Source organism: Panthera leo, chromosome C1 (genome assembly GCF_018350215.1).
Source record: "Panthera leo isolate Ple1 chromosome C1, P.leo_Ple1_pat1.1, whole genome shotgun sequence".
Lineage (NCBI taxonomy): Eukaryota > Metazoa > Chordata > Mammalia > Carnivora > Felidae > Panthera > Panthera leo.
The window spans coordinates 77,407,370-77,431,373 of NC_056686.1; the positions used below are offsets into that span (position 1 = coordinate 77,407,370).

Below are 24,004 nucleotides of genomic sequence, written 5' to 3' on the forward strand. Positions count from 1 at the left end.
TCACATCATTTTGGGGTCTCTAAATACACAGAACATTTTTTTTCTTTTTTTCAAATAAGGGCTCAATTAATTACATTTTGGACTTAGTCTCTGTGTGGGAAGTTAAAGCAAACATGCAATGCCAATACAGCTCCCGGTTATGAAGAGTCAACATGAAAACAAGTTATTGTCACACATCCAGATGACAGGGGTCAGCAGCCCACACCCACACAAGAGACTTGGCTTATGAAAGAAGAAGTTTGTAGATGAGGACCAATGCCATGCTTTCCACTCCCTTCCTGCCTGCTATGCCTAGAATCTCATAGATCAGCAGAGATGCCTTCCAAGGCTTCCAAAATTACTGAGGGTTTGTGCAATTCTGGAAACAACAGCAACCCCAAGGTTCTGCTAAAAGTCTAACGGATTGGTTAGTTCACTTTTTTTTTTCTATGCCAGCCTAGGCCTCTTTCTCTCATAAGAGAAAGAATTTAAAATTCAGATATCATACAATCAATCAATACTAAGATAAAATAAAATAAAAAATAAAAATAAATAAAATTCAGATATTGAATTGCTGATGCCAAATTGGGATTTACCCATAAGAGGTTTGAAATAGGACTCTCATGTGAATTATAAATTCTTAAACTTGGCTCATAGTAGGTATAAAAAGCATACATATATTCATATACATATAAGTTCATAAGAAATATCTACTGGGAAGTACATATATTACATATTATATAATTGTATATGGATATAGATATATCCACTAGGAGCCAGGAATATCTCCAAAATATGCTGGAAATTTTGATAATTGAATGAATTCTTACGAAGTTTGGAAACTTAAAGAGAGAACAGTGGTAAAAGCCTATGTTTTGAAATTAGAAAGATACAGGCTTAGATGTTGGTTCTCCTACTTGCTGGCTGTGTGAACTTGGGCATACTGCTGACCCTGATTCCTTATCTGTAAAAGGGAAATAATAACATCTACCTTTTAGAATTTCTGTGAGAATTAAATGTAAAACAATGACAGGCTTTGCACACTTCCTGGCACATAGAATGTGCCAATACATTGTAACTGTTATTAGCACAGAGCCTTCCGATCATTTCTCTTGGCATCAATTCCTATAGAATAATCCTATTAAGGCTGAAGATATAGGTGATTAAGCTGAATCTGTAATGACACTCTGACATAACTTAGAATTACATATTTGAATAATCCTTAGGGTCAGTTTACTTAACACTTGTCTCTAGGGTACAGGAAAATGTTAGTTATTTGAGCTTTCTAAATTTAGTATTCCAAACCAACAAAAACTTAATACTTTTCCAAAAGAAATTTTGATAAGATTTTCTATTACTCACAACTGTTGACGAGTTACTTTTGCTTGTACTGAGTTGATCATTCTCACCTCTAGATGGAAAGCAATATTCAAAGCTCTTTTGGTTGAAAGTGATAGAAATGACACTCAAATTAGCTTAAGAAAAAGGGAATGTATTGGCTCCAGCAACTGGAAAGTTGAAGGGTTGGTTTAGCTTCAGATGGTGGTAAATGTTGCCAGAGCTCTGGCTCCCTCCGTGTGTTGGCATCATTCTGCAGAGAGCTTCTTCCATGAAGCCTGGGGTTAGGACCATAAGCTGCAGGCTTATGTGGTTCTTTCAGCTTGACAGCACAGAGTAAAAGGAGCTCCTCTCTCTCCTGGCAGCTATAGATCGGAGAGAAACAAATCTTAGAGAAGATTCTTATTAGTTCAGAGTAGGTGGGGCACTGCGGTCATCTGACTGGGACCACATGGCCTGGGGAGAGGAGATTCCCAAAAGAAAATCAAGATCTGATTCCTGACAAAGGAGGATGGTAAAGCAAGAGATACCCACAGCAGATAGTCTGAATTGGATTGTCTGAAAACAAGGACCTGAGCAAGGCCATCACGGCATCTATTAAAATATACACTATTTCATGGAACCACATAAAAATGTTTCAAAGGGCATTGGGATGGGACATGCTTGACTCATGACTTAGCTTCATGCTAAGCTCCACATGTGGTAAACATCTGCAAAAAAAAAAAAAAAAAAAAAAAAGAACTTGTTATCCTCATGTGTTCTGTATCCTAAGCAGTATAGTATGTGTGTGATTACATGGAAAAAAAGGAAATTATTTTTCCATATTGCAAAAGCAAATAATACTATTAATAAATAATAATCACATACAATTAATGAAAAAGAAACAAAGGAAATATGCCTCCATATAAAAAAAGGACATTGGGATATTAATAAATAAGTCTAAAATTTTGCGAACTTCAAAATAAGAACAAAAGAGTTACCATTCTATAACCGATTTACATAATACCAAAAATAAAACAAAAAGAAGACATTAGCATTACTTGCATTAGCAGATGACTGTTGAGTCCATTTTTCTAAGTGAAACAGTACAATTCTTTTTGCAAGGGAAAATAAGTTACTGTGAATGCAAAGTGCAAAAAGGAAAACTCTATTTTCTTCGTTTAGCCCCATTGATGAAAATAACTTTTAAACTCCTGATTTCATTCCCCAGCATTTCAGTAAGCAAGTTCATAAAATACTGATGCCTTTCAAATTAGAAGATTCTTGCTGAGACCTCACTCTGCTCTACAAACATGATCTCATCTTTCAGCTTGGTTACATTCCAAATCCAGGAGTGAGGGCAAGTTTATGATCAGGGAGGAAAAAAGGAAAATATTTACATAAGCCCCATAATACAACTTTTCTAAAAATCAAAAAGAAATCCATGCTATATATATATAAACTCTCTGATACAATCCAAATAGGGAATAGTCAGAGAATATGGGGAAGAGGTTTGAAAAAACAGCCACCCTTTGCAATGGAAACATGAAAAAGAATGAGATGAGCCATCTGAAGACACCCTCCCAAGAGTGACACACCCAAAATTTGATGCCTTATTATCAATCTAGTGCACAGTGTCTCCCTAAATCACCAACATATTACATTAAAAATCCCATATGGAAGGTATCACATCCAAACATCAACTTACTAATTAATATGTAATAAACTGGCATCCCAGAAATGAAATATTGCAATGAGGAAGCTTTTGCAACTCGTAAGCTGAACATCAAGACTTTTCTTTTCTTTTCTTTTTTTTTTTTTTTTTTTTTTTTGGTTTATCTCCAGAGCCCTTTTGAAGGTCAATGGACAGTGTACACCCTATCATACATGGTAAGTTACTAGTATCACTTTATGAAAATCTAATTTTTCCTCAACTATTCTCAAAATACTTACTAAGTTAGGAATACCTGGGTGGCTTAGTCGGTTAAACATCTGACTTTGGCTCAGGTCATGATCTCATGGCTCGTGAGTTTGAGCCCCGCACTGGACTCTGTGCTGAGAGATCAGAGACTGGAGCCTGCTTCGGATTCTATGTGTCTTTCTCTCTCTGCCCCTCCCCTGCTTGTGCTCTCTCTCAAAAATAAATAAAAACTTACAAAAAAACTATTTCCTAACTTCTATCCTGACAGTTTTGGTACCTTATCTGTACCATTTCAATTTACCTAAATAGGGTATAGTGTAACACCACCAGCCTTTAGTCATGATGTCTATACAACCAAATGTGAAAGGTAGACTGGACAGCTTATTCACTCAATACAATTAAGACAGATATTTATTCTACTCTGTATAATTCCATGTTAGATCTGTGTTTGAATTATGGCGTTTCTTTCCTTAACATTCTAATTTCATTGTAAACTCTTTCATTTTTGATTCAGATTTTTCAATCCATTTAGATTTGGATTAAGATTCACTCTGTTGTAGCTCCTTCTTTTCACTTACACATGTCCCTTAAAGTATGCCTTCGGGTCCGCCACTTTGTCTAGCATACAGCCACTTATGCCTAGGTGTTCAGATAGCATTCCTTAAGTGAATGACTAAAAGCCCCAAAAAGTTCCAAAAAAAGGGAAGATACTGTTCCCAACACGCATTTTTAGCCAGCATTTATGCTGCCAACCCCTATTTTGCTGAATGAGTATGAGGAAACCATTCTGTTCTTTCACTGGCGCCTTCAGGAAATGCTCATGGCTCAAGCAGAGAACTACTGCTTTCTGTTACCTTCCAGGTAAACCCACTGCAGACCCTCACCCCATCTGCCCCAACTTACAACAGCAAGTCAGCAAGTCTCCAGCTGAAGTTTCCTTTCTTTTTTGTTTCTTTCTTTCTTTAAGGGATATTATTTTTTTAAGAGAGAGAGAGAGCACAAGCAGGAGAGGGGCAGAGGGAGAGAGAGAATCCCAAGCAGGCTCCATGCGCAGTGCAGAGCCCACTTGGGGCTCGATGCTGTGACCTTGGGATGGATCACGACCTGAGCCCAAAGCAAGAGTCAGACGCTCAACCAACAGAGCTACCGGTACCCCAAAGTTTCCTTCCTTTAGGTCCCCTTGAGTTAGATCAGTGAATCCAAGGGGAAAGAGAGGGACAGCCCACTTTGGTGTGCATCCTACTAGGGACCTGGCTACTAGGGAAGAGGTTCTCTGATCATGTGGGATGTTGTCCTAGATTAAGCAGTGTTCCCTCATTTGCCCCTCCCCCTCACCACTTCCTTTTGGTGACATTCATTGAAAAAATAGGTTAGAAGTCTGGGCTCTAGCCCAACAACAATGTCAAGTTTGAGTCCTGGCTCTGCTAATTCTGTGACCACAGGCCACTGAATCTCTCTGAAGCTCAGTTTCCTCAGCCATAATTGGGGGTTAGTAATTATTGCCGTGAAGATGAAATGACACACTCCATGTAAAGTACCCAGCACAATAAGTGCTATTACATGTCAATTATCATTAGAACTTGTTGTCAGACATGAATTTAAAAGTTGATTATTATCCCTACTTTGGATTCAAAAGGCAATCTAAATGTAAAGAGATGTATGGTTTTCACTCCGCTGTAGCCTGGCACAGAGGAAAGCTGAGGAACTATGTCCAAACTTCAGTCTTGTTACTTATTGTTTATTTATCTGTTCAGAAAAGTCTTCTCTTTTGTGAATTATGTCTGATAAGACCTGCCTCTCCATATATGTCAAGTACTGGCTCATAGCAAATACTTTATAAATGTCAGTTCTCACTCTCCAATCCAGAACAGATCGCTCTGGCAAGGTTCTAAATTGAAGATAAAGTGACTAATTAGATCAAGGGATAGCAAATAAAACAGCAAAATCTGTTACCAGCTCTGCCACTAGCTAGCTGAGTAATCTTAAACTTTTTGGCTCTCCTACAGAGAAAAGCAGAATTTTCTATGGAGATGTATATAGATTTAATCATAGAGAAAGCAATCACTTGTATATAGTAAACTATGAGCTAATGTGATGAACTTTCATACTTTTTTAAAATCAAGAAAAATAATATATCATGATATATTTATTCTATAGGTGTTCTTGGACTCAATCTATAATGATCTCAAGAGCATTTTGATAGCATGTTATTTATACTTAGATTAAGATGTGGTTAAATGTTAAGCATTTCACTTCCACCTACCAACATAAAAGCTACCCAAAACCATCTCTTTAGCTCACTTCTGTGTCCTCAACATGTTGAACTGTGCTTGGTATGTGGGAAGCCCTATAATACTTGCTCAATTAGTGAACAAAAGGATGATGGAAAACGGTTCTTTATGATATGCAGTCAGGGCTCCTATCTCAGATCACCTGATGTTTACAAGTTGTTGGGCAACTTCCCATTACTAAGCATTCTTTTCAACCCTTAAATGATAGATATGTTAGGCAAGAGGGTTCACGTCTCTGTAAAATCTGGTAACACAAGCAGGATCCAGTCAAGTACTAGGGTTTTTTTGTTTGTTTCGTATAGATTATAGTGCAATTTTAACAATAACAAGAAAAAAAATGAGGATCTGAGGCTTTAACTCTACAAGGTCAAAATCACTAATTAAAAAATAAACTTTTTTATTAAAAAAAAAGAGATTACCTTATTTCAATAAAATGTTTTGACCTCTATTTTTGCTAAAGCACCTTCTTGTTTGGGCATTGCAGTAAAACTATAAGTCAATTTTGAGACTGTTAACCCCAAAATTCTATTTTGTTTGAGATAAACTCTTTTTACAGATTCATCTCAAAGAGAAGACATCTTGTTTTTCTGTTCAGGCATCTACTGATAAGCAGCCAGCTGTTTATGCTCCAAACACTTCGAACACACCCCAAACAATGAGATCTGTGAAACTGGAATGAAGCTTTGAAAAATATGAATAACAACGACAATTATGACAAAAGATTAGCTGCAGTATTCAATATTTTCTCATGCACACTTATATATTTAAAACTAATAGTACTAGTTTAAGAGTACTAATATGTTTCGTACTCTACTAAAAACACTTGTTGCTTTAAATTTCAACTGCCCACCCAAAATATCAATTGAAACCAAAAAGTAAGCACTTTCATTTATTTATATTTCTACATCTACAAATACCCAGAAAACACAGCATCCATACAGCATTATTTTTTAGAGGAAAGAAATATGCTCACAGTGGAATGTCTCTGATGTTTATATTAAATGAATGTAGATACTAATCTCTCAAAGAATCTGAAGACTTCCTTTCCGTCCTAGACAAAGTAGAGTCGTCTGATTTAATATTTAGTTTGTTCATTAATCATCTTAGCTCTGCATTAAAAAAAAGCCCAATATGTTTTACAAAGCAAAACTGCTGACTCCTTGTTTACTTAAAATATGGTAGAAGCAAGCATGAACGAATCATAGAAAATACATTTTCGTCATCAAAATACAAAAGATTAAAAACATACTCTGTCTACATTAATAAAACTTTCAAAGGGATCGCAACCAATTCTGTCAGCCTCAGAAGTTCCTATTTTGGTAGTTAAAAGAGAAGAACATGAAATATTTTGTGAATTATTTTTCTTTGTGGATAATTAAACACAAGCCATGAGAAAACAAATGTACAGATGTACACCATATTTTCATCACTCTGAAGACTAGAGTCATTTATTTGGAGACTTAATATTCAAAAGAACTATGTTTGAGACATGTTACTGACTCTTCTCCTAGATTAATGTTTTTTGGTAATTCTATCAAGTTTTGCCCCGTGTTCTCCTTTTTATTTGAAGTAACTGAGTTTGTTTATCATCTTTATTCTTCTAGGGAAGCCAAACACACTGCCAAATAACCATGCATATGATTAAGGTGTGAGTGTCGGGTGAGGGTTGGCTCTGTATGCTGACAGGCATATCACAAAAGCAACACCATTTCTCCTGGGGCCTGAAAGAATGTAGAATGTGTCTTCTTCTGTTGGGTGTGGGAACTGATGTTCATAAGTGGACACTGATAAGTAACTATATGTACACTATATTCATATATGTACACTACACACACACACACAGACACCCTAAACGTATCTACACACAACTATCATAAGGACTAGGCAGAAACAGTATACAGCGCCATAAGGCTGAAAATAGGGGATTTGATGTAGTGGGAAGAGAGAGATGTCAGGATAGCTTCCCTAATAAAGTGGGTGTATTATTAGCTTCCCTAAAAAGTGAGAATATGGGGGAAAAGAAAGTATTCCAGACTCAGGGAGCAGTGAGGAGGGTGCCCGGGGAGCTGGAGAAATGTCAGTGCAACCGCATCTCACATGCAAAGCTGATAGGGATGGAAGAGGAGATGAACTCAGAAACACAGGCAGTTGTTAGATCAAGGAAAGCTTTATGGTTTTTTCTCCAAGGACACTGAAGGGTGAGAAGTGTGCTTGCATGCTGAAATCCTCACTCTGGCAGCAGAGCTCGCAGGAGGGTCTGGGACAGTGGGGCTAGGTGTGGGGCTCTCTCGTAGTGTTTCTGCTGTAGGAGAATCACAGGGGGCCTGCTGCTAAACTGAGGACGGGAGCAGCGGAGACAAGAGAAGGTAATATCAACTGGCCAGTAAATGTAACCATCACCTTGGAGAAAGTAGAAACTTCATCCCTTAAAATGCTGCAAATTCCATGCAATAGATTTTCTCTCATCATAGAGTAAAGCCATCTGCTGTGTCACTGGGGTTTCTTCCACTTTTCTTCTCATTCTGGAAAAGAGTCTGCCAGCTTAGATTCCATCAGCAGTACACCAGGGGGAGAGGGAAGGAAGTCTGACAGTGAGTTTCCAGGCTATGGCAGAGATGGGAGGAATCTGAGGGGGGCCATATATCTTTTGGGGGGCCACCACTCAATCCAATACATTCTCCATTACCCCTCACAGCCAATTCATCCATAAGTCCTGGAGAATGCATCTTCAATTTTTATCTCTCAGCCATCTCTCCTCATTGCTATGAAGATGCTATGCTCCACTGCTTTATTGCCATGACCCCCACTAAAGGTACTTTGTGTCTCTTGAGAATTTCTGCAATGGCTGCCTAGCAGCACTGGTCTCTGGCTTCTTCTACTCTTGGCCCCCTCCTCCAGAGTTCATTCCCTATAGAGCAGCTTTTTAAATATATAAATCAGACCATATCACTCACATGCTTAGAAACTTCCAAAGCACTTAGAACTCCCTTTGCACTTAGTACAAAATGTGGCATTATCCAGTGCCTGCTCCCATACCCAGCCATCCACCAGTCTCTCCTGCGAACAGGCCCAGCCATGTGGGCCTCCTTCTAACTGGCCAGAGGGGCTGCCTCTGGCTGCCCTGCGTAAGGTGCTCTCGGCTACCCTCTAACACAGCACCCTATCCATGACCCCTTAGCATTTCTCCACTTGGAATTCATTTACCAGTTTAGTCGCCATCTCTTGGCACTGCACCCCTCAGAGGTAGGAACCAAGCCCTTCCTATTCAGCACTATATATCCAGTGATTGGCTAAATACGTGGTGGACGCCCAATACGTAATTTGTTAAACAAATGATTGAGCTGATTAATTAATGGTTCCCGTTGCTTATAGAACTAAGAACAAAACTTGCCTGGCATTCCAGGTCCCTGGCCTCTAGTCACCACCTACCACTTATGCTGCTCATGGGCCACTCTCAGTGGGAAGCCCCAGCTTCTACAGATTCTGTCTTATCTTCCCACTTTGATTCATGCCATTTTCTCCTTCAGGAATGTCTACTCCCTCCTTCTGCTTACTGCATCTTGGTTGTTTTTCTAGACCATTTGAAATCTCTCCTCCTCCAGGAAGCCCTCTTGACATCACCTCCACCTATGTTATTCTCTCCCACCTCTGTTTTCTTCTGGCTACTTTGTGGCACAAACTGTTCTAAGTGATTCTCACCTTTGCCTCCAACTGGACTAAAAGGTATAAGAGTAACTCTCTGTTTTATGCTTCTTTGAATCGACATTATAGGAACTGAGACAATGCAATGCCCCAGAAACCAGCTGGGACTATTTTCTAGTCTCAGTTCTGTCCACAAGTAGCCATGTGACCCGGGGCACTTTACCTCACCTCTCAGTTTATTTTCTTTATGTGTAAAATAAGGGGTTAGACCATACTATGTAAAGCCTCCTTTAGCCCTAAAATGACAAAATTTTAATAATCAATCAATTTATTTAACAAATTTGCTTCAGAAGTGGCTATAGAGATTTAGTTATTATATAAGGAACTCAGAAGAGTGCCAGGAACTGAGAAAGCCCTCACTAAATGAGTTGCTGGTTACTTCATTTTTTTTTTTTCCAGCAAGAAAATGAAGGCTTGGCGATTTAAATAAAGTAACCCAAGGTCAACAGCAGGTAATGACAAAGCCCAGGACCTCCAACTTAAAAAAAAAACAAGCTTTCCCATGACTCTGTGATAATAACAGTCACCTTACATACAGAGATTTTATAATTTAAGATTTTATTTATTTATTTTTAAATGTTTCTTTATTTATTTTTGAGAGAGAGAGAGTGCATTCAAGTAGGGGATGGGCAAAGAGAGGGGAAGAGAATCCCAAGCAGGCTCCATGCTGTCAGCACACAGCCTGACACGGGGCTCAATCTCAGGAACTGTGAGACCATGACCTGAGCCGAAATCAAGAGTCAGATACTTAACTGACTGAGCCAGGCGGCCCCAAAGATCTTATTATTTTTAAGTAATCTCTACACCCAACACAAGGCTCGAACTTAAAACCTTGAGATCAAGAATTGCATGCTCCGCTGACTGATCCAGCCAAGCGCCCCTACAGGGATTTTAGTTTATAAACCTTTCCATAATCATCTTATTTCACCTCCGTACCAACTCTGTGAGGCAGGTATTATTATATTATTTTTCACACAAGTGAAAGTTCAGTGAAGTTCAGGGGGGCTGAATCACTTGCTGAAGGTCTCACAACCAAGTGAGCAGGTAAACAAGGATCACACCCAAGACTTGAGCCTCCTAGCCTAAATTGTCTGTAATATGCCACACCACACTGCAGCAAGGTACAATTAATGAACATTGTCAAATCACGTTTCTGCCAATAAAAATGTAAGCTAAAAATATACCGACAGAAAACTTAGCAACTTAGAAAACTTAAGAACAATCATTGGATGAATTGAAGTGATAGCTTCTGCTTTTCCACTCGAGTGGTCTTCCAGATCCATCCAGGGCTCAGTGCATGTGCGGTTCTCATTAATACTAATGTGAATCGCACACGCCAGCTCTTCACAGAAAACACACCCGAAAGCACTCAGCCATTTAAGAGACAGAAACTTCCAAGAGTCAGGCACAAGAAGTCATGTGACTAGGCACCCTGCTACCCACTGACTCTGTCTGCAGACATAGTGTGTAAGCTTCATAACTCAAACTATTTTTCCCCCTGAACATACTTTGAAGTTTGGGAAGATGCAAAAAGATGCATTTCAGGATCAATCCCAAGCCAAAAGGGGAGGTTGGAAAGCATTTATGGTTTGTTTACTTTTTTTTTTTTTTAAGATTTTATTTTTAAGTAATCTCTACACCCCACACGGGGCTTGTGCTCACAACCCCGAGACAAAGAGTCACATGCTCCACCAGCTGAGCCCCTGGTTTGTTTCCTTTTTAAAAGCTAAAATGGATTTATATTTTCAGACTCTTTCACCATGGGAAATTTAGACTGACTAGCCAATTTCCAGGAAGGTCATTTCCCTCAATTTGAGTGAAACTGTGGAAAGAGGCCTGGACTACAAGGCCCAGGACATGGGTTCTAGTTCTAGCTCCAGTTTTAGCTTCTTTACTTGGATAAATCCCTTAAACTCGAGCCTCAGTTTCCCTGCTTGAAAAAGAAAACAGATTAAAAATAAACAGAGCGGCACCTGAGCAGCTCAGTCGGTTAAGCGTCTGACCGGCTCACGTCATGATCTCAGTTTGTGAGTTTGAGCTCCACATCCGGCTCTGTGCTGACAGCTCAGAGCCTGAAGCCTGCTTCGGATTCTGTGTCTCCCTCTCTCTGCCCCACCCCTGCTCACCCTCTCCCTCTCTCTCTCTCTCTCAAAAATAAATATTAAAAATTAAAAATAAATAAATAAATACTAAACAGAAAAATATCTGTCGTGCCTACTTCACAGGGGCATCATGAGATATTGTTTGTGAAAGTATTTTGCCTACTATAAAGTATTCCTCAAATAATTAATTAATATTACTGCTCCCAAAAGGTGAACCTGAGGGGGGGAAAAAAAAAAAAAAAAAAAAAAAAAAAAAAAAAAAAAAAAAAACCTCCATTTGCAAAGTATATACGCATATCCTGCCACCTAGTGGCCACATGAAGTTATTTTTAATTTTGCTCCTGGTATTAAGATCAAATTAAAGATATAAACCTTGTTAATATTTTTAGAAACTTTGACCCAATCCACTCAACTTATCAAATCTCCCATCAACTTTTTCTGACTCTATGTTGTATCACCGATGGAGCAGAAAAAATAATCATCAGAAACATAATTACAAAACAGTAATCTATTTGAACTAAAATTTATAACCTGCCTAACACCACATTTTTTTCCATGTCAGATCTGGGTTTTTTTTACCCCAGCATATAATCATTTAACATGAGAGTAGTTATCAGGTGCTGCCTTGTGCCAGGGCTACAGCAGGCAATGAAACAAAGTTCCTGCTTTTAAGTGAGCTTACATCATAGTGGCAGAGGCAATCAGCGGATAAATATAAAATATGTTAGTTGATAACAAGTTGTCTGAGAAGAAACAGAATAGGGGGAATAGAGAGTGACTGGCAAGGCAGTACACGTTCCACTTCAGATACCATTATCAGGAAAAGCCTCTCAGGTTTTCTTCAGGAAACCTAAAGTGAGTGGGGGCACCTGGGTGGCTCAGTCGATTAAGTGTTCAACTCTTGATTTTGACTCTGGTCATGATCTCATGGTTCACGGGATCGAGTCTGGCTTCAGGCTCTGCGCTGACAGCATGGAGCCTGCTTGGGATTCTCCCTCTCTCTCTCTCTCTCTCTCTCTCTCTCTCTCTCTGCTCCTCCCCTGCTCGTGCTCACACTCTCAAAATAAATAAAATAAACATAAAAAAAAAAAAGGAAACCTAAAGGAAGTGAAGGAGAAAAATGCTAAAATTTGGGAGGCAAGAGTATTTGACTCCGAGGGAACAGAAGGTACAAAATCCTGAAAATGGTGTAAGTTTGACATGACTGAAGAACAGCAAGGCCAGTGGAGCAGAGAATAAGGGGGTGGTAGGGATGCCAGGTTGGTAGAGGCCATGGTTAGAAAGTCACATTTGGCATTGGCATCCCTGAGTCCAATAGGAAGGCATTGGAGGGTTATGAGTAGTGGAATGACCTAATCATTCTGAGTAACCCTCTGACAAACAAAATAAAATACCAAATAACCTGACAGACAAGTTTAATGGAATGCTTGGGGAGAAACGGTTCCCGTAAGAACATAAATTTCTCAAAACGTTTATACAAGCAGCTCTTTTAAGGGAACTCACAGGGAGGGTGATACAAGAAGAATGCATAACATCTTTACACTGAAATAAGTGAAGTCAGGAAAGCCAGAGTTATTTTTACTCATGATTGCCTCAAAAAAAAAAAACAAAAAAAACCCCAAACTTTGGTAACAATTGTGCATAAATGCTGAAGACACTCTTCAACGCAGAAAGTAAATATTTACTGAATGTCCACTACAGGTAGGTGACCTGGCAAGTTCAGTTTGGATCACACAAGACAGGACCCTAACCTTAAAAGCACTCAGAAGACATCTAAGGAGATAAAAGGCATGCACATAAAAGACAACACAAAGCAATGTATAAATGCTGAAGGGGAGCTGGTGCCAAGGCCACAGTTCATGGGAGAAAGGGCTTTGTGAGCTGCAGGAACTGAGGCAGGGAACACGGTGGGGGCAGGGTCTAGGAGAGGTGGCCTGGGTCTAGGACAGAACCCAAAAAAGTCAAGAAGCTGTGCCTGGAATTAGAGACTCACAAAATTTTAGAACTGGAAGAAACTCATCACAAGAAAAAAAAAATCTGTGTCTATGTATGGTAACGGTTGTTAACTAGACTTATTGTGGTGATCATTTCGCAATAGAGAGATGATACTCTACTTACAATGGTTTGATTTACAGTTTTTCAATGGTGTAAAGGTGATATGCATCCAGTAGAAAGCACACTTTGAATTTTGAATTGTGATCTTTTCCCAGGCTATCAATATGCAGTACAATGCTCTCTCGTGATGCTGGGCAGGGAGCCGAAGCTCCCACTCAGCCACACAATCACAAGGGTACAAAGCCAATACACCTACAACTACACTGTACCCATACAACTATCCGGGCTTTCACTTTTAGTACAGTATTCAATCAGTTACATAAGATATTTAACACTTATAAGGGTGCCTGGGGGGCTCAGTCAGTTAAGCGTCTGACTCAATTTTAGCTCAGGTCACGATCTTATGGTTAATGAGATCGAGTCTCTCGGCCGGCTCCATGCAGACAGTGTGGAGCTTGCTTGGGATTCTCTCTTTCCCTCTCCTTCTGCCCCCACCCCACTTGTGCACTGCTCTCTCTCTCAAAATAAATAAACTTTAAAAAACAGATATTTCGGGTGCCTGGGTGGCTCAGTCTGTTGACCGACCGACTTTGGCTCAGGTCATGATCTCAGGGTGCATGAGTTCAAGCCCCACATTGGGCTCTCTGCTGACAGCTCAGAGCCCGGAGACTGCTTTGGATTATGTCTCCCCATCTCTCTGCCCCTCCCCCATTCATGCACGCACGCTCTCTCTAATATAAAAAAAATTTCTTTTTTTTTATAGGAGGAAAGTGAGCTGAGAGCCAAATCTTATTCGTCCCAGAGAAGGACAAGAATCAAGGCTAACTTGGGTGCACTTTCCTCTCTCTTTTCTTTTCACTTCTCCACTCTTCCATTATCTTCATTCATTAAACAATGTTGAACTCATGCCAAGCAGACAGTGTTAGTCACTACAAGAGATGCAAAAAATGAAAGGGACATTGGGTCACATTAGGTCTTGCTCTGAGTCTGATGGTGAGGAGAGAATGTGTATGGCAAATATCTTAAACATAAAGAAGAGAGTAAGGACTTTGACAGAGCACTAAATGTTTAATGTACTAGTTGTGGAAGGTATATTCTATAAATGGAGGACCTTTCTCTTTGTCTATGGGCTGCTCCCTGGTCCTTGGCAACATTAAATGAATGAATGAATGGGAAATAAAACTGGAAAAGTAGGTGAAAACCTGAAGAGCCTTGGATGACAAGCTAAATTTTTGCTATTTTTGCTTATTTAAAGACTGTCAGGTGCATAGAATTGGATTGAGAATAATCCTTGTTTCATGACATACTCTCATCATTGGATCATCCTTTATTAAATAATAAACTAACTAGTTAGTTTTAACAAGGCAAATAAACATCCATGAACCCAGCCCCAACATAAAACCTACCACTTAACTTTGTCTATCTGTGCACACCTTTCTTCCTATCCCCTACCTCACCCTCCAGGGGGAATCCTGCTCCTCAATCTTGTCTCCATAATTGCCTTTCTTTTCTCGCTCTTTCTTTTTTAATTTTTTTTTTAATGTTTATTTTTGAGACAGGGAGAGACAGAGTATGACCGGAAGAGGGGCAGAGAGAGAGGGAGACACAGAATCTGAAGCAGGCTCCAGGCTCTGAGCTGTCAGCACAGAGCCCAGCATGGTGCCTGAACCCACGAACTGTGAGATCATAACCTGAGCTGAAGTCAGACGCTCAACTGACTGAGCCACCCAGGCATCCCCTTCTTTCTTTTTGAGAGAGAGAGAGAGAGAGAGAGAGAGAGAGAGAGACAGCGTGCACAGGGGTGGGGCAGAGGGAGAGGGAGAGAGAGAATCTTAAGTAGTCTCCATCCCCAACACGGAGCTGACAGGGGCTCGATTTCTTGAACCGTGAGATCAGGACCTGAGCCGAAATCAAGAGTCGGACACTTAACCAACTGGGCCACCCAGGCGCCCCCTCCTTACTTTTCTTTTTAATAGGTTTGTTTTAACAGATAGATGATAAATATTTCCTAAAAGTACTTTTTAGTTGTTTATTCTTTTCTTCAAAGAGTACCATGTCATAAGCTTTTGGGACATATATTTTTTCACTGAATCTGTTGTATGATATGCCAGTATGTATATATGCCAGTTTATTCATTCACACTCCTGTCAGCAGATGAGTTATTCCCTGGTGTCTGCTATTGTTAACTGTACTGTTAGGAACATTCTCTACATGTTTCTTGATGTAGATGGGCTGGAGTTTCTTTTGGGGATATATCTAAGAGTGCAATTGCTGGGTTGTAGAGTATGTGAAATTTCAATTTTAGAAAATATGGGGCGCCCGGGTGGCTCAGTCGGTTGTGTCTGACTTCGGCTCAGGTCATGATCTCATGATTTGTGGTTTGAGCCCCACGTCAGGCTCTGTGCTGACAGCTCAGAGCCGGGAGCCTGCTTCCAGTTCTGTGTCTCCCTCTCTCTCTGGCCCTTCCCTGCTCATGCTCTCACTCTCTCTCTCAAAAATAAACAAACATTAAAAAAAATACAAAAAAAAAAAAAAAAAAAAAGAAAGAAAGAAAAGAACGCCAAACTTTCTGAAAGTGTTTGCATCAATATGCTCTCTTCAGACTCATTTTAACTTCTTAAAAAATGTTGTTTAACGTTTTTATTTATTTTTGAGACAGAGAGAGACAGAGCATGAGCAGGGGAGGGGCAGAGAGAGGGAGACACAGTATCCAAAGCAGGCTCCAGGCTATTAGGACAGAGCCCGACGCAGGGCTCGAACTCGCGGACTGTGAGATCATGACCAGAGCTGAAATTGGACGCTTAACTGACTGAGCCACCCAGGCACCCCAGATTCATTTTAACTTAATCACCTCTTTTAAGGCTCTATCTAAATACAGTCACATTATGAGGTACTGAGGGTTAGGACATCAACATACAAATTTTGCAGGGTAAGGGGGTTACACAATTCAGCCTATAACACCTTCTATTCCTTATTTACTAAGAGTTGATATATGAATGGAAATTGAATTATATCAAATGCTTTTTTTTTTTGCATCTATTGATAAGATCGTGTTGTTTTCCTTCTTTAATCTGTTAATGTGATTATTTTCACTTGTGCTAATTTTAATATACATTTATTATAAGTCGGTATACTATATTCAAACTTATTTTTCACTTTTCTTTCAGGTTTACCCCCTTTATCCTATGAAGGGTAGCAAAATATACCACCCTAAAATATACCCCTTTGGTACACTGATTATTTTGATTGTATGTACTTGGAAACAGCAAATTCAGGGAAAAGTTTTCTCTGAACTAATATGTGCCTAAAGACAGATCCTCTAACAGGAATTCACTTGTCACAAATCCCCTCCCCAGGAGTTTCATCAACCAGGGAGGATTGACCCTTGTCACAGGAGATGAGAAGCCAACACCAAACCCTAACAACCTTTGTCACAAGCTGTCATACCTCAGATCTGTTCTTCCAAGGGCTCATTCACCTCTTCTAAAAATCAGTTATTCTTCCCTAATGGGCCTATGTTTCCCCCTCCTCTTTTCTTGTTAAGATGAAATTTAAGTCTAAACTCTAAGCCACTTCAGAGTTACTCATTTTTCCCTGGGTATCTTTCATAAATACATGAGGCATATACGCTAATAAACTTCTGTTTTTGTTAATCTTTCATTACAAGGGTCTCAACTAGGAACCCAGGAAGGTACAGAGAAAATTATTTTTCCTCCCCTATATCTATAATCAGCACAAAGCAAGAAAAAGTTTTTCCAATTTGTGTCAAGTAAAAGCCTACTCCTGAATTTGGTAATCTTTAAAAAAATTTTTTTTACATAAAGTTTGCAATCTTGTAAAAAAAATTTTTTTAAGCAGAAATTTAAATCCACGGACATTTCAGCTCCTTTCTAATGGGTTTTAAAAATGGGGTGCAATGAGCAGAAGCCCAAGACTTGATCCATGAAAATAATATAATAATAATTTTACTTATTATTGTTGGTATTTGTTGTGGATTAAATTGTATTCCCAAAAAAGTATATGCAAGTCCTAACCTCCCTATCCCCATATCTGTAAATGTCATCTTATTTGGAAATAAGGTGTTTGCAGACATAATTGAGATGTAAGATGAACTGTCCACAAGATAAGGAATGCCAAGGATTGTTGGCAAACCAGAAGCTAAGAGAAAGGCATGGATAGATTCTCCCCTGCAGCATGTCCCTGCCAACATCAGGATCTCAGACTTCAACCCTCCAGAATTATGGGAGAATATATTTCTGTTGTTTCCCATCATCCAGCCCGTGGTACTTTGTATTTGCAAACAAATACAGTATCTCTTAAGTCCAGTAAGCATCCAACTTCGGCTCAGGTCATGATCTCACAGCTCCTGAGTTCGAGCCTCACGTGGGACTCTGTGCTGACAGCTCAGACCCTGGAGCCTGCTTCAAATTCTGTGTCTCCCTCTCCCTCTGCCTCTTCCCCACTCATGTTCTGTCTCTCTCTCTCTCTCAAAAATAAACATTAAAGAAAATTAAAAAAAAATAAAAAGAATAACTGTCTTTACTAAAGAGAGTAAATGCCTCTCTAAATCACAAGATTCCCAGTTTACTCTGAAATTCATTCCCAGCTAGTTATATAAAACTTTGTCATGGGGCGCCTGGGTGGCTCAGTTGGTTAAGCGGCCGACTTCGGCTCAGGTCATGATCTCTTGGTCCGTGAGTTCAAGTCCCGCGTCGGGCTCTGTGCTGACAGCTCGGAGCCTGGAGCCTGTTTCAGATTCTGTGTCTCCCTCTCTGTGACCCTCCCCCATTCATGCTCAGTCTCTCTCTGTCTCAAAAATAAATAAACGTTAAAAAAAAAAAAAAAACAACTTTGTCAGATAAATGTCACATAAATAGCCTTAAAAATCAAGCAGGGAAGAGGAAAATATCTTAGTGATAGACCCAAAGCCTAAAATTAATCTTTTGAGTTCTTTAACCTATTGGTTATGTATTTTATAAGGTCTACCTTCTTAGAAAGTACGATTGCTTTGTCTTTTACTTCTGAGATTGTATCTTATATACTTGTCCACTTTAAACAAATTATGTACAATTGTTAGGCAAGTACCAATTATGGCAAGACATTAGTTAAAATTAAAGCACTTCTTTTGATTATTGTGCATAAAAAACATTCATTCTGCTTTTGTGTGTGTGTCTATTTCTTCCCGGTACTTTATTATGAATTTTTTCAAACAAATAGCAAAGATGAAATAAATTTAAGTGAGTACCAGTATGTCACTCTCTACCATTTTACCATTAACATTTTTGTACACTTGTTTTATCACCTATCCATTCCTCTGTTGATCCATTAATCCATCTAATTTTCTGATGCATTTCCAAGTAAATTTGAGAAATCAGTACATTTCCCCCTACATACTTCAACGTGTGTATAATTGACTAGTGTCAAATATTTTTCAGTTTAATTTCTTTTGACGTAAAATGTACATACAATAAAATGTTCAGATCTTAAGTGAACATTCAGAGTTTTGACAAGTAATATGCCTGTGTCACCCTAAACTCTATCAAAATATAGAATATTAACATTACCTAAGAAGGTTTCCTCATACCCCTCCTGGTCATTTCCCACCCCCCCCCCCACCCCCACCCCTCCCAAGCCACTACTTTTCTGATTGTTTTTCGTCCTTTTGCCTGTTCTAGAACCTCATTCATCATTCTTATTTTATTTTATTTTATTTTATTTTATTTTATTTTATGTATTTATTTTACCAGGAACCAAATACAGAGGTATTTTAATTTCATTGGATTTTATCTTATGTAAGTATTTATTTTACCAGGAACCAAATACAGAGGTAATTTAATTTCACTGGATTTATGATGCTTTGTTTGGACTCTCTCTTAAGAAAAGTTGAAGTGGGTACGTTAATCATCATCCTTTTTTTTTTTTTAATTTTTAATGCTTATTTTTTGAAGGAGAGACAGAGAGACAGAGTGTGAGCAGGGGAGGGGCAGAGAGAGAGGGAAACACAGAATCTGAAGCAGGCTCCAGGCTCTGAGCTGTCAGCACAGAGCCCACAATGAGGCTCGAACTCACTGAGCTGTGAGATCATGACCTGAGCTAAAGTCAGATGCTTAACCAACTGAGCCGCCCAGGTGCCCCATCATTATTCTGCTTTTAAAATGGACTTTGCTTGGATAAAAATGTGTGCATCAGTAGGAAGGTAGACAGTCAAATCACTGTATGTAAATTTTTTTTATTACACAAGCCATTTGTTAACTTCCACATCTAACAGGAAGGATAAAACTTAGAAGAGAATCTTTCATTCACAAAACTGTGGCAAATTTTGTATTTTTATTATTTTTTTATTTTTTTAAATTTTGTTTATTCATTTGTTTTTTGAAACGGGGGGGGGGGGGGGTTGCGGTGCAGAGGGACAGAATCCGAAGCAGGTTCCAGGCTCCAAGCTAACAGCACAGAGCCCAACGCGGGGCTCTGACTCACAAATGGTGAGATCATGACCTGACATGAAGTCAGATGCTTAACCAACTGAGCCACCCAAGTACCCCAAATTTTGTAATTTTAAAATGAGATTGTGATATAATGAAAATTAAATATTTGTTCTTTGTTCCAGTTCCTGGCATAGAGGTCCTAAAACCCTTGAAATCTGTAGAGCGATGAGTAACTTTTCTATGGTAACAAGATGATTCAAGGTGGGAGCCCCTAGCTAGTTCCAGGATTGGGGGCTAGCTGTCAAATAAACCACTGGGTAACCAGAGAGTTCGAACTTTTAGCCCCACTTCCCTGATCTTCAGGGAGGGGAAAGGAGTCAGGAGACTGAATTCAATTACTAATGGCCAATAATTTAATCAGTTGTGCCTGTGTGACGAAACCTAGATAAAAGCCCCTAGATGATGGGGTCTGGGAGCTTCCAGCCTGGTAAGCACGATGATGGGCCCAGAGGGCGGCCTGTTCAAGACAGCATGGAAAGTCTGTGCACACACACTCACCTCTCCCACCAATACCTCACCCTATGCAACCCTGCAGTTTGGCTCTTCCTGAGTTGTATTCTTTATAACGAGCTGGTAAGTATAATAAATAAGGTGTTTTTTTCTGTGCTAAGTCATTCTAGGGAATTATCAAACTTGAGGTGGGGCAAGGGGCTTCATGGAAACCCCTAAATTTTAGTCTGCTGGGCAGAAGTGTGATTACCCAGGCTTTCTACATGTTCACTATTAACAATGGCTTAAATTTCTGCTTCTCAGTTATGTTTTAATAGGAATATGGCCCATGACCACTAACTATGTATTTGGTGCTACCTTCTCCTTATAAACGCTAGTGTCAGAGAATTATATAAATAAGTGAGGTGCTAAAGCTCCTGTTGAGAGATTAAGAGATCAACATAGTAGAAAAATAAAGTTGAAGGTTTAATTGGGATTGTGCTTTTCTGTTACTCAATTAGTCCAGTAAGTAGACCAACTCTGATGACAGTTTGGAACCATGTAAAAGCAGCTCAGAAACGTGGAAGCTCTTCTCAAGCTCATGCCACTGTGGGTCATTATGTATCATCTTTCCTGAGGCTCAAAACAGATTCTGGAGTCATTTGAGAGATGTCTCTCAACCCTTTGTTTTTTTGTTCCAATTGAAAATCTCTTTCCTGATGCTGCTCATCAGGTTTTCAAATGACTGCTGCCATTTCCATATTTTGGTCACATTATGTATTTTATTCTGATTTGCTTGCAAGCCCTTCATGTTGAGGTATTTCAAGGATTTATCAAGGAATAATTTGGCGTAGTTATAACATATGCCAACCTAGGAATGCTGCTTTTTTTCTTTAATATTAACTAATCTCTACACCCACTGTGGGGCTTGAACTTATAACCCCGAGATCAAGAGTTGCATGCTCTCCTGAGTCAGCAGGCACCCCTAGGAATGCTGCTTTTTATACAAGGGTCATTTCTTTTGCTAGATATTAGCAACCTAAACTTCTATTCTTCGTACTCATTCATTTTAAGTGTTGAAGTAAATGTTAAGTTTCTCCGGCAACATACACAATCCTGTTTTCTTATTGCAATTCTGATTTGTCTTTTTCTTGCATATTACTAGTGTGGATTATAGTTAATGTCTTCAACTTTATTAAGTTCTTAGACATCTTCTTAATACTGCTTCATCTCCTCTATTCACTTGTTTAGACCCATAGATTATTCAGTAAGAGATCCTGCTGCATTGCCATGACCTCTCAATATCTTAACAAGAGCTTTTAGCACCAGCAAGTATCTTCTTTATTTGGACAGTTCATTTTGGCCTCAATCCTTTGCAGCCATCTGCTGTGGCAGTTGGGGCTCAAAGGTGCCAGAGGGACCCACAGCCCCAGCAGAGACATTCCACACACCTGAAGAGTTTCCTCAGTGGTGGAGCTAACAGGGCTTCTATCCCCTGCTCCATATCTGCTTTTTAATCAAACAAAAAAAGAAAGTAAACTATTGTAATATTTAATATACACAATGACACAGGTACCTAGACTAAGGAATGTAGGTAGACATTTGTTGTATTCATGGATGCCCAGCATTTTTTTATTAGCCTTTCCACATGGGTAGAAATTCCCACATTATGAGGCCATTAGCCTCGCTTGAACACACAGCAGGTGCAGTGGCTCAGCCAGTTAGTGATACCATCAGACTTCGATTCATTGATTCAGGAGTAAGTAAGAAAGGAAATTAATTGGGCTCTGAAAGGAATGTCTATCCTTGATGGCACAGTTGATGGCAGAGGCATCCAACTTTGGGGGGGGGGTGGGTAGCGAGGACTGTAAGGTCAAGTTCCTGATGCAGAGAGGTCACCGTGAAAGACAGAAGGAGCAACTTGAGTAAAGTTTAGTGGGGCAGTTGATAGCAGCAATTTTCATTTAAGGCTAGTTCCACAGCAGGTGTGGAGTATTCCTGAAGTTTAGCTTTGAGTCTAGACTTCTCAACAATTTTGTGAGCTCCCTAATATCTGGTCCTTTTCCTGCTTAAATTAGCTAAGGTAGACTCTGTTCTTCGCAATTAGAAACTCTGATACAGCGAGATATTGGGAGTGTAAGTGGGAGCTAATAGTCGCAACCTTACTCAATAGTGAGTATTAACAGGAATAAAATCGTTCATTTTAACCACACTGTAGTTGCAATTTTCATGGCTCTGCTTAAGAGTCCCATAGGATATTATGTGGCATAATAAAATATAGGTATTTAATTTTGTTCCCCAATGCTGGCACAGAGCTCCTAAAGCCCTTGGAATCTCCGGATAGAAGCATGGGAGTGCCTTTGTTATTCAACACAAACCCTTTGTGACCACACCCGAGTTTGTGCCAACAAGGTGGCTCCGCGTGAGGCCCCTAGATTGCTTCAAAATGTGAGCTGGTCACCAGAAAGACCATTGATTAGAAGGTTGGAACTTGCAGCCCCATCCCCGACCTCCAAGTAGGGACCAGAGATTGAATTCCGTAAAAACTCTTAAACAAGAAGGTACAGGGAACTTCCCTGTCAGTCAACACACACTGAAGGGTCTGAAGGTTGGTTGCCAAGGAGAGGGTATGGAAGTTCCACACAGGCTCCCCTCACCTCCACCCCTTATCTTGCTCTGTGCATGTCTTCCATTTGGCTGTTCCTGAGTTGTATCCTTCATAATAAACCTCTAAATGTAAGAAAAGTATTTTTCTGAGTTTTGTGAGGCATTCTAGCAAATTATGCACTTAAGGAGGGGTCATGGGAACCCCACGGGCAGAAGTGTGGATGGCCTGGGTACCCCGTTTGTGAGTGGCATCTAAAGTATGGGCAGTCGTAAGGGACTGAGCCCTTAACCTGCTGGGTTTGTGCTAACTCCTGACAGTGTCAGAATTGAATTAAATTACTAGAAACCCTGTTGTTGTTGGAGAACTGGTTGTTGGTGTCAGAAAAATCACACATTATACAGTTTGACTTTAAAAGGTTTCTGCAAATAAGACACAAACTGAAAATAATAATAAACAGAAGCAGTATTATAACAGAAGTATTAATAAACAGCAGTGTTAATAAACAGAAGTATATTATGAGTTTTCCAGGTAAAAACTGTGGCACTTGATTAGATATAACAAGTAGTTATAGAATGAAGAAGAAAATATCTGCTTTTTAAACACTCATGCTATGGAAAGAATATTTTGAAAGTTGATCTATAAAATTATCTCCATTGTTTGGCAATTTTGTTCCCCAAAATGATGTAACTGTTACCTCTAAAGTCTTGCCTGGACAGTAAAAAGACTTGGAGATGTAATTTATGGTTTGTTTAAAAACTTCAACAGGTTTTGAAACTATTTGCTAAAAATACTAAAAATGCAAAATCTCCTGGTTCACAAAAAAAATGGTTAACATCAGGAAAGAAAGAAATTTACTAGCCAGGTCTTAAAAACTGAGAAATTTGTGTAATGAATTATAAAAATGAGTATCAAGACTTATTAAGTACATGGTGCCTGGGTGGCTCGGTCATTAAGCATCTGACTTCGGCTCAGGTCAGGATCTCACTGTTCGTGAGTTCAAGTCCCACATTGGGTGACCCCGAGCCCTGCTTCAGGTGAGCCCCGCTTCTTTCTCTCTCTGCCCCTCACTCATTTGCATCCTCTCTCTCTCTCTCTCTCTCTTTTAAAAAAAAAAA

The 24,004-nt window shown here is 39.5% G+C and overlaps 1 long non-coding RNA gene across 1 annotated transcript in view; it reads right to left on the reverse strand.

Moving 5' to 3' along the window:
* Positions 1-1,450: 1,450 nt before the first annotated feature.
* The window catches only part of LOC122227997, a 33,912-nt gene continuing 11,358 nt past the window's right edge, over positions 1,451-24,004 (reverse strand). Inside the window, exon 2 of the long non-coding RNA XR_006206348.1 lies at positions 1,451-1,682. This is a non-coding gene — a long non-coding RNA (uncharacterized LOC122227997). The remainder of the gene's footprint in view (positions 1,683-24,004) is intronic.